Source organism: Salvelinus sp. IW2-2015, linkage group LG36, assembly GCF_002910315.2.
Source record: "Salvelinus sp. IW2-2015 linkage group LG36, ASM291031v2, whole genome shotgun sequence".
NCBI classification, from domain to species: Eukaryota; Metazoa; Chordata; class Actinopteri; order Salmoniformes; family Salmonidae; genus Salvelinus; species Salvelinus sp. IW2-2015.
The window spans coordinates 28,054,743-28,063,683 of NC_036875.1; positions in this window are offsets into that span (position 1 = coordinate 28,054,743).

The following is an 8,941-nucleotide window of genomic DNA, read 5'->3' on the forward strand; positions in this document are numbered from 1 at the left end:
ATGTTCTGTCCTTCACATCGGGGTGCCGTGGTGGCGCTCCAGGGCTTAGCCTGAATGAAAGGTGGAACACAGTAAAAACACAGTAAAAACACAGTAAACACACTAACAAGCACAGAGGCATGTTCAGCAACACATTAGCAAGCAGAAAAAGGTGTGTTCTGCATGCTAATGACAGGCTGCCATGGACACAAACACTCAAACATGCCTGAAGGAGCAGAATCTAACCTTAACCCCTAACCTAAGAAAAGGTGAGAGGGTGTTTTAGGGACTTACCTCGAGGGACAGTTTCTCAGCTCATGGCTTGCTAAAGTCTGAAAAATGTTCCAGTGGACAGGAAGTACAGAGAACAATAATAATCAAGCAGTTGTGTTTCTATCCTGGCTGTTTTTACACAGCCACTGCTGGCCTCTCAGAGCCCAGAGATTGCATGGACTGAGATATCTAAACTACTTAATCCTGATGGAATGGACGTTTATAGTGTAAAATCCAGGGGAAAATAGTTTTCTGTCCAAATCCATTCACATTCCTCCTCCTGCTGTGTCTGCTCTCCTCTGAGCCAGATTATGCTGTATACTTGATATACACTATATCAGCTCTGTTTCAGACTACACTCTTAGAAATAAAGGTGCCTGGAAGAACCTTTTGGGTTGCCACAATGGTGGAACCTTTCCAGTTGAAAAAGGTTCCTCGAGGAACCCCTCTGAAAAGGGTCTTTGGCGTGAGTTGGGGTGGGCATTCTATGTTTTGTTCTGTGTTTTGTATTGCTAGGTGTTTGGCCTGGTGTGGTTCTCAATCAGAGGCAGCTGTCTATCGTTGTCTCTGATTGAGAACCATACTTAGGTAGCCTCATTCCCACCTGTGCTTGGTGGGTAGTTGTTTTCTGTTTTGTGTATTGCACCTTGCAGAACTGTTTGTTTGTCGCTTTGTTGTTTTTTTGTTCTAGTATTCGTATTTATTAAAAGTATTATGAATACTTACCACGCTGCACCTTGGTCCTCTTCTCCTTCTCCCGACGACATTCGTTACACTTTGAGGAACCCCAGTGTAAATGTTCAAACCGGAATCTTTTTGTGATGGGAGGGATTACATTTTTGGTCACCTGTAAGCATAAATGTCATTCTTGTGCATCATGTTAAGTTTGTACACTGCAAATTAAAATGTTCCTTGAATATTTATACATATTACATATTCTAATATAATATTAATAGTTGTAACATTGCTGATTACATACAGTAAAAAAGTGGTAACTGTTCCAACTCTAGGATTTGCACAGGCTCTTYAYGAACTCATACATCTCTGTTAACCTCATTGAAGCTAAAACACTGTCAGTTTTCAACCTTAACATGCAATGACAATACAACAGAACAGATTAACTTCTCTAGGGTATGTGGGACGGTAGCGTCTCACCTTGTCAACAGCCAGTGAAACTGCAGGGCACCAAATTCAAAACAACAGAAATCCCATAATTTAAATTCCTCAAACATACAAGTATTTTACACCYTTTTAAAGCTACACTTGTTGTAAATCCAGCCAAAGTGTCCGATTTCAAAAAGGTTTTACGACGAAAGCACACCAAACGATTATGTTAGGTATGAGCCAAGTCACAGAAAAAGACAGCCATTTTTCCAGCTAAAGAGAGCAGTAACAAAAAGCAGAAATAGAGATAAAATGAATCACTAACCTTTGATGATCTTCATCAGATGACACTCAAAGGACTTCATGTTACACAATACATGTATTTTTTGTTCGGTAAAGTTCATATTTATATCCKAAAATCTGAGTTTAAGCAAGACGCTACTGTCTCACATGGCAAAAAGCCTGAGAAAATGCAGAAGGCCATATTCAAATTAATTACTATGAAAATTACTATAAAATTAAACTTTCATTAAATCACACATGAAAGATACCAAATTAAAGCTACACTGGTTGTGAATCTAGCCAACATGTCAGAATTGAAATAGGCTTTTCGGCGAAAGCATACGATGCTATTATCTGAGTATAGCACAATAGTAAACAAAGAGAGAAGCATATTCCAACCCTGCAGGCGCGACACAAAACGCAGAAATAAAAATATAATTCATGCTTTACCTTTGACGAGCTTCTGTTGTTGGCACTCCAATATGTCCCATAAACATCACAAATGGTCCTTTTGTTTGATTAATTCCATCGATATATATCCAAAATGTCAATTTATTTGGCGCGTTTGATCCAGAAAAACACAGGTTCCAACTTGCTCAAACGTGACGACAAAATATCTCAAAGGTTACCTCTAAACTTTGCCAAAACATTTCTGACTACTTTTGTAATACAACTTTAGGTATTTTTTAACGTTAATAATCGATAAAATTGAAGACGGATGATCTGTGTTCAATACAGGATTAAAACGAAATGTAGCATGCCTTCTGGACATGCGCTTCAATCAAACAGGACACCTGGAGTGACCCGACTTCAAGATGGCCATATTTCTTCATTACACAAAGGAATAACCTCAACCTATTTCTCAGGACTGTTGACATCCAGTGGAAGCCGTAGGAACTGCAAGCAATTCGCTTAGAAATCTGGTTTCCCAATGAAATCTCATTGAAAAGACAGTGACCTCAAAAAACAAAAATCTGAATGGTTTGTCCTCGGGGTTTCGCCTGCTAAATAAGTTCTGTTATACTCACAGACATGATTCAAACAGTTTTAGAAACTTCAGAGTGTTTTCTATCCAAATATACTAATACTATGCATGTCTTATCTCCTGGGGATGAGTAGCTGGCAGTTGAATTCGGGTATGCTTTTCATCCAAACGTGAAAATGCTGCCCCCTACCCTAGAGAAGTTAACAAGAATGACATTTACTCAAATGGCTGGGGGAAAAAAAGATATATCTTAAAACCTCTTGACGCTAGGGGTCAGATTTTTTTAATTTTTTAAATAACGTTCCCATTTACATTACATTACATTTAAGTCATTTAGCAGACGCTCTTATCCAGAGCGACTTACAAGGTAAACTGACTATTTCTCAGGTCSAGATCGTAGAATATGCATATAATTTACAGATTGGGATAGACAACACTCCAAAGTTTCCAAAACTGTCAAAATATTGTCTGTGAGTGTAACAAAACTGATTCTGCAGGCGAAAACCTGAGAAAATCTAACCCGGAAGTGATTTTCTTTTTTTATCTGTGTTTCCTGGCCCGTCTTTCTTCCATTTAAAGGGGTATCAACCAGATTCCTTTTCCAATGGCTTCCTCAGGCTGTGACCAGGCTTTAGACATAGTTTCAGGCTTTTATTTTGAAAAATGAGCGAGATTTTTCAAAGTAGTCAGGTGTCCTCTGATTAGTTCCTGCGCGCGAGAGGGTAGCTCTCCATTTTCTTTTTCTCTCTTATTGAATAGGTTACGGTCCGGTTGAAATATTAGCGATTATGTTTGTTAAAAACAACCTGAGGATTGATTATAAAAAACATTTGACATGTTTCTACGACCATTACGGATACTTTTTTGAATTTTCGTCGAACGGAACGAGGCTTTGGTTTTCTGAACATAACGCGCAACCCAAATGGCGTTTTTTTGTTATAAAAGTAATATTTATCGAACAAAAATAACATTTGTTGTGTAACTGGGAGTCTCATGAGTGCAAACATCCGAATATTATCAAAGGTAAGCGATTAATTTTATTGCTTTTCTGACTTTCGTGACCAAGCAAACCAAGCTAATATAAGGCTAACTGTTCTAGCATTGATTGATACACTCACAAAAGCTTAGATTGCTTTCGTTGCAAAGCATATTTTCAAAATCTGACATGATAGGTGGATTAACAACAAGCTAAGCTGTGTTATGGTATATTTCACTTGCGAATGCATGATTATAAATATTTTTTGTAATATTTTTTAATCTGATACGTTTGGGAATTTTCTTCTGCCTTTCAGGACTGGAATGAGGCTGTAGTTTTCTGAACATAACGCGCAACACAAATGGCYTTTTTTGGTTATAAAAGTAATATTTATCGAACAAAAATAACATTTATTGTGTAACTGGGAGTCTCGTGAGTGCAAACATCCGAAGATTATCAAAGGTAAGCGATTAATTTTATTGCTTTTCTGACTTTCGTGACCATGCTAATTTGGGGCTAGCTGTTCTAGCATTGATTGATACACTCACAAAAGCTTGGATTTCTTTCTCTGTAAAGCATATTTTCAAAATCTGACACGATAGGTGGATTAACAACAAGCTAAGCTGTGTTATGGTATATTTCACTTGCGATTGCATGATTATAAATATTTTTTGTAATATTTTGCGCCCTGCAATTCAGCGGTTGTTTAGGAAAATGATCCCGTAAAAGGGATCCGTAGCGCAGAGAAGTTAAAGCCTCGCCCCTACTAAGTCACGCCTCCACTCCAGGGTTCCTCCAGGAACCCGTTGCTACATTGAACCATTGAAGGTTCCTCCAAGAACCCCTCAACTAACCGAAGATGCAAATATGAACCATTGACTAGCAATGGAGATTGAGAAGAGGATAAYAGGAGGAGAGAGAGAGGGGTTGTGAGGGGACACAAGGCTAGCTGTTGACATGTGTATCCAGTTAATGTGGAAGCRTTTAAAATGAAGAGAAAAACAAACACAAAATGAAAGCCACACACACACACTGACTTAGAGTCATTGTAATCTGATTGTAGTCTGCCAGGTCTTTTATTAGTCTTTTTCCTCTTTAAATCTGTACATTCAAACTGATTACCGTGGAGCCACTTAAATAGCAGTTTAGTTTTTATAACCACTAACACCATCTTACTTTAGTTAATACCACTAATAGCACATGATAGTGCTAATTTAAACACAGAAGTGGTAGGAAATCAGGCCTCACCTGCAGCTATGTATGAATGACATCACTACTTAGAGTCACTTACATTCACATCACGTTAACAACCCTGTTACAACACTCCAACATCAGTTCTGCTGGTGCTCAGAGAGACATGGCATTGGTTGTAATGTTGAGCATAATTCATCTGTGGTGGCAGTGGATGTAGACTAGACTTGAGGATGGTAAAGTAATTTAGGCTGTGGGCTCCTACCTGGGTTTCTATGCTGTGATGGCTGCAGCATTTGAACAACTACAGTCATTTTATGTGTCTGTTACTTGTTTATGGTTTTCTAATTTAGTTCAGATTGAATTTTCAGAAACGTTAAGCGCAGTAAATCAAGTCATTTAATTTACTCAGCCAGTGAAAATCAGAGAAACAGTAGAAGTCACTGGAGGAGAAGAAAGGAGAATGAATGAGGCCAGTGTTACTGCGAGGCAGAGGGTTATTAGCCTGTTAGTAAGAGGCTCTGCTTAACTGTTATTAAACTTAATCCCCAGATACTATTATATTAGCCCAGGCAGATGTGGCTATAGAAAACATAATGGTATTCTGGACAACCCTGCCAACCACCAACATCTAATGATTCACACAAGGAAGCACTTTCGACCTGGGGAGGTCCAAAATCCTGCGTATTAACACAGACTCTGATTGCAAGGCCCTCTAGCCTTCAGCCCGTTATGGCCTGGTTTAGTTTGGCTAGGGTTGTGTACAGTAGGTCACCGTAGTAAACACCATAGCAAAAACAATTTGAAGCAGAAAACAAAAATGTGGGTTTCTTATTGGACAAGTTCAGGTAGTACATCCCCATTTCAAAATGTGACAAAGACAAGCCAAGGGGTACAGTTTGGATTGGCACGACACATARACACATGCACATGTGTTGTGACTTCTGGCTCTGGATATATCAGACAGGACAGGCAGAATTATTTAGGATTGGCTCCATCTGCCCGTCACTTGAAATGTTCAACATATAAAGCACCTTTCCATGTGTGATGGCTCTCACTGAACCTTGAAAGCAAAACCTTTCGCTGGACAGACACGCAGACATTCCAGTCTGGAAACATCTGACTGACGTGTGTATGTGTCTGTCTGCCTGTCTGTGTGTGTTGTGTGTCAGCTCCAGCCATAAATCTTTACAATGGGACTGTTCATGTGTGTGAGGTAAAAAATTAGGAGAGGGAGAGTCAGAAAAATAGGAGGGTTTCTGCAGGAGAAAGCGCAGGGTGTCTGCAGGAGAAATATGAGGGTGTCTGCAGGAGAAAGCGCAGTGTGTCTGCAGGAGAAATATGAGGTTCTGCAGGAGAAGCGCAGGTGTCTGCAGGAGAAGATATGAAGGTGTCTGCAGGAGAAAGCGCAGGTTTCTGCAGGAGATATGAGGGTTCTGCAGGAGAAAGGCGCAGTGTGGTCTGGCAGGAGAAATATGAGGGTGTCTGCAGGAGAAAGCGCAGGGTGTCTGCAGAGAAATATGGAGGGTGTCTGCAGAGAAAGCGCAGGGTGTCTGCAGGAGAAATATGAGGTGTCTGCAGGAGAAAGACGCAGAGGGATTTTTGCAGGAGAAAGCACAGGTGTCTGCAAGGAGAAAGCGCAGGGTGTCTGCAGGAGAAAGTGGCAGGGTTTTTGCAGGAGAAGCGGGAAGGGTTTCTGCAGAGAAAGAGAAGGGTGTCTGCAGGAGAAAGAGGAAGGGTTTCTGCAGGATAAAGAGAAGAGGATGTCTGCAGGAGAAAGTATGAGGTGTCTGCCAGGTAGAAAAGCGGAAGGTTTTGCGAGGAGAGCACAGGGTGTCTGCAGAGAAAGAGGAGGGTTTCTGCAGGAGAAGAGAAAGGTGTCTGCAGGAGAAAGAGAAGGGTGTCTGCAGGGAAAGAGGAGGGTGTCTGCAGGAGAAAAGAGGAGGGTGTCTGCAAGGAAGAAAGAGGAGGGTAGTGGCAGGTCGGACCTGCACGGAGGAGTAATGCGGTCTGCAACGGAGAAAGGGAGGGTTTCTGCAGGGAGAAAGATGAAGGTAATCTGCAAGGAGAAAGAGGGAGGGTGCCTGCAGCGAGAAAGATGAAAGGTATCTCGCTAGTAGAAAGGAGAGTTCTGCAGAGAAAAGGAGGGTGACTGCAAGGAAAAACGCGGAGGTGTCTACAGGAGAAAGAGGCAGGTGTCAGAGGAGAAAAGGAGACGTGTCTGCAGGAGAAAACGACGCGCACAGGTGTCTATGTCAGAGGAGAAAGGGAGCGTGTGTCTGAGGAGAATGAGAGGGTGTCTGCAGAGAAAGAGGAGGGTGTCTGCAAGGTGAAAGAGGCATGGTGTCAGCAGGAGAAACGGGAGCGTCTCTGCAGGAGAATAGAGGAGGGTGTCCGCAGGAGTGAAAAGAGAGAGGACATGTCTGCAGAGAAAGAAGGAGGGTGTCATGAGAGAGAAACGAGAGGGTGTCTGCAGGAGAAAGCGGCGTTTCTGGCAGGAGAAAATGAAGGGTATCGTGCAGGAGAAAGAGGAGAGTGTTGCAGTAAGAAGAGGAGCGGTGTCTGCGGAAGAAAGAGGCAGGTGCAAGCAGAGAAAAAGGAGTGTGTTGCAGGTAGAAGAGGAGGGTGTCTGCAGGAGAAAGATGGGGTTTCTGCAGGAGAAAGAGGAGGGTGTGCTGCAGGAGAAAGAGGAGGTGTCTCGGGAAAGAGGCCAGGTGTCAGCGGAGAAGGAGCGTGTCTGCAGGAAGAAATGAGGAGGGTGTCTGCAGGGAAGAGGCAGGGTGTCTGCAGGAGAGAAAGGCAGGTGTCAGCAGGAGAAAGGGAGCGTGTCTGCAGGAGATGAGGAGGCGTGTCTGGCTAGGACGAAAGAGGAGGGTGTCTGCAGGAGACGAGGAGGGTTTTCTGCAGGAGGAATGAGGAGGGTTTTGTGCAGGAAAGAGGAGGGTTCTGAGGAGAAGAGGAGAGGTGTCTGCAGGAGAAAGGCGCAGTGTGTCCCTGCGGAAGAAGAGAGGAGGTCTGCAGAGAAGCGGAGGGTTTCCTGCAGGAGAAACGAGGGTGTCTGCCAGGGAAAAGAGAGAGGGTGTCTGCAGAAAAGAGGAGGGTGTTCATTAGGAGAAAGGAGGGTGTCCTGGCGGAGAAATAGGAGGGTGGTCTGAAGGAGAAGAGCGCAGGGTTTCTGAGCAGGAGAGAGGAGGGTGTCCTGCGGAGAAGAGTGAGGGTGTATGATGCCAGAGAAAAGAGGAGGTGCTATCTTGGCGAGAGAAAGAGAAGGGTGTATGCAGAGAAAAAGGAGGGTGTGTGCAGGAGAAACAGGACTGCTGGTCACTAGAACACGGTAAAAGTCATCAAGAACCACCGCAGAGGCTTTGCAGGAGGCCTGTCAGCACATGTACACACCTGAGCACGCTCGCTAACAGTCGGCTGTCGGTATGTCTTTGGAGCAAGGAGCAGGATTCTCTCCGCTGCTCTGAGTTCCTGACCAGAAGCTACTGTAGCACACAAGCCTCTGTGTGTGTGTGATTCTCAGTGATGTGAAACCACTCACAGTCTATAACATCACTGACAGTCTTACTCCCTAACGAGCTGTTTAATAAAAGTTTGCACACACACAAACATACATCATAGACAGATGCGTATACCCATGTCGCTTCAGAAGCATGACCACTTTCCAGGACCCTAGCACTAAAATACCCTACTGCCAAGCCCCTCAGAGTAGGTGAGCAGACCCACTAAACCAGGGGCCTAGGAAAGAAAGGAGTGACTGAACTTAGACTGACCTGACAAACACACACACAAACACACAACAAATACCACACACCCGCAACCGACGTAGCTGAGACATCACGAGGTGGAAGTTATAGGAGGCCTGACCTGCAGTGGGGTGGAGTTCTCTGTCTGTCTAGAGGTCCATCACCTCTCTGATCTACTGTAAACCAGTTTACGTACTCTATCATTACCTCACTTGACAGTTCCCCCACTACTGTAGAGGTCCACCTCTCCCTTTCAGATGGGGGAGGGTGTGTGTTATTCTTTACGACTTGGCACAGTGAGTGTTTGCCCTTGAGAAGTAAAGCTTTATAAAGCCAAATTCCTTCCTGCCTGAATGACACAACATCAACACACACACACACACAACACTAGACACACACACA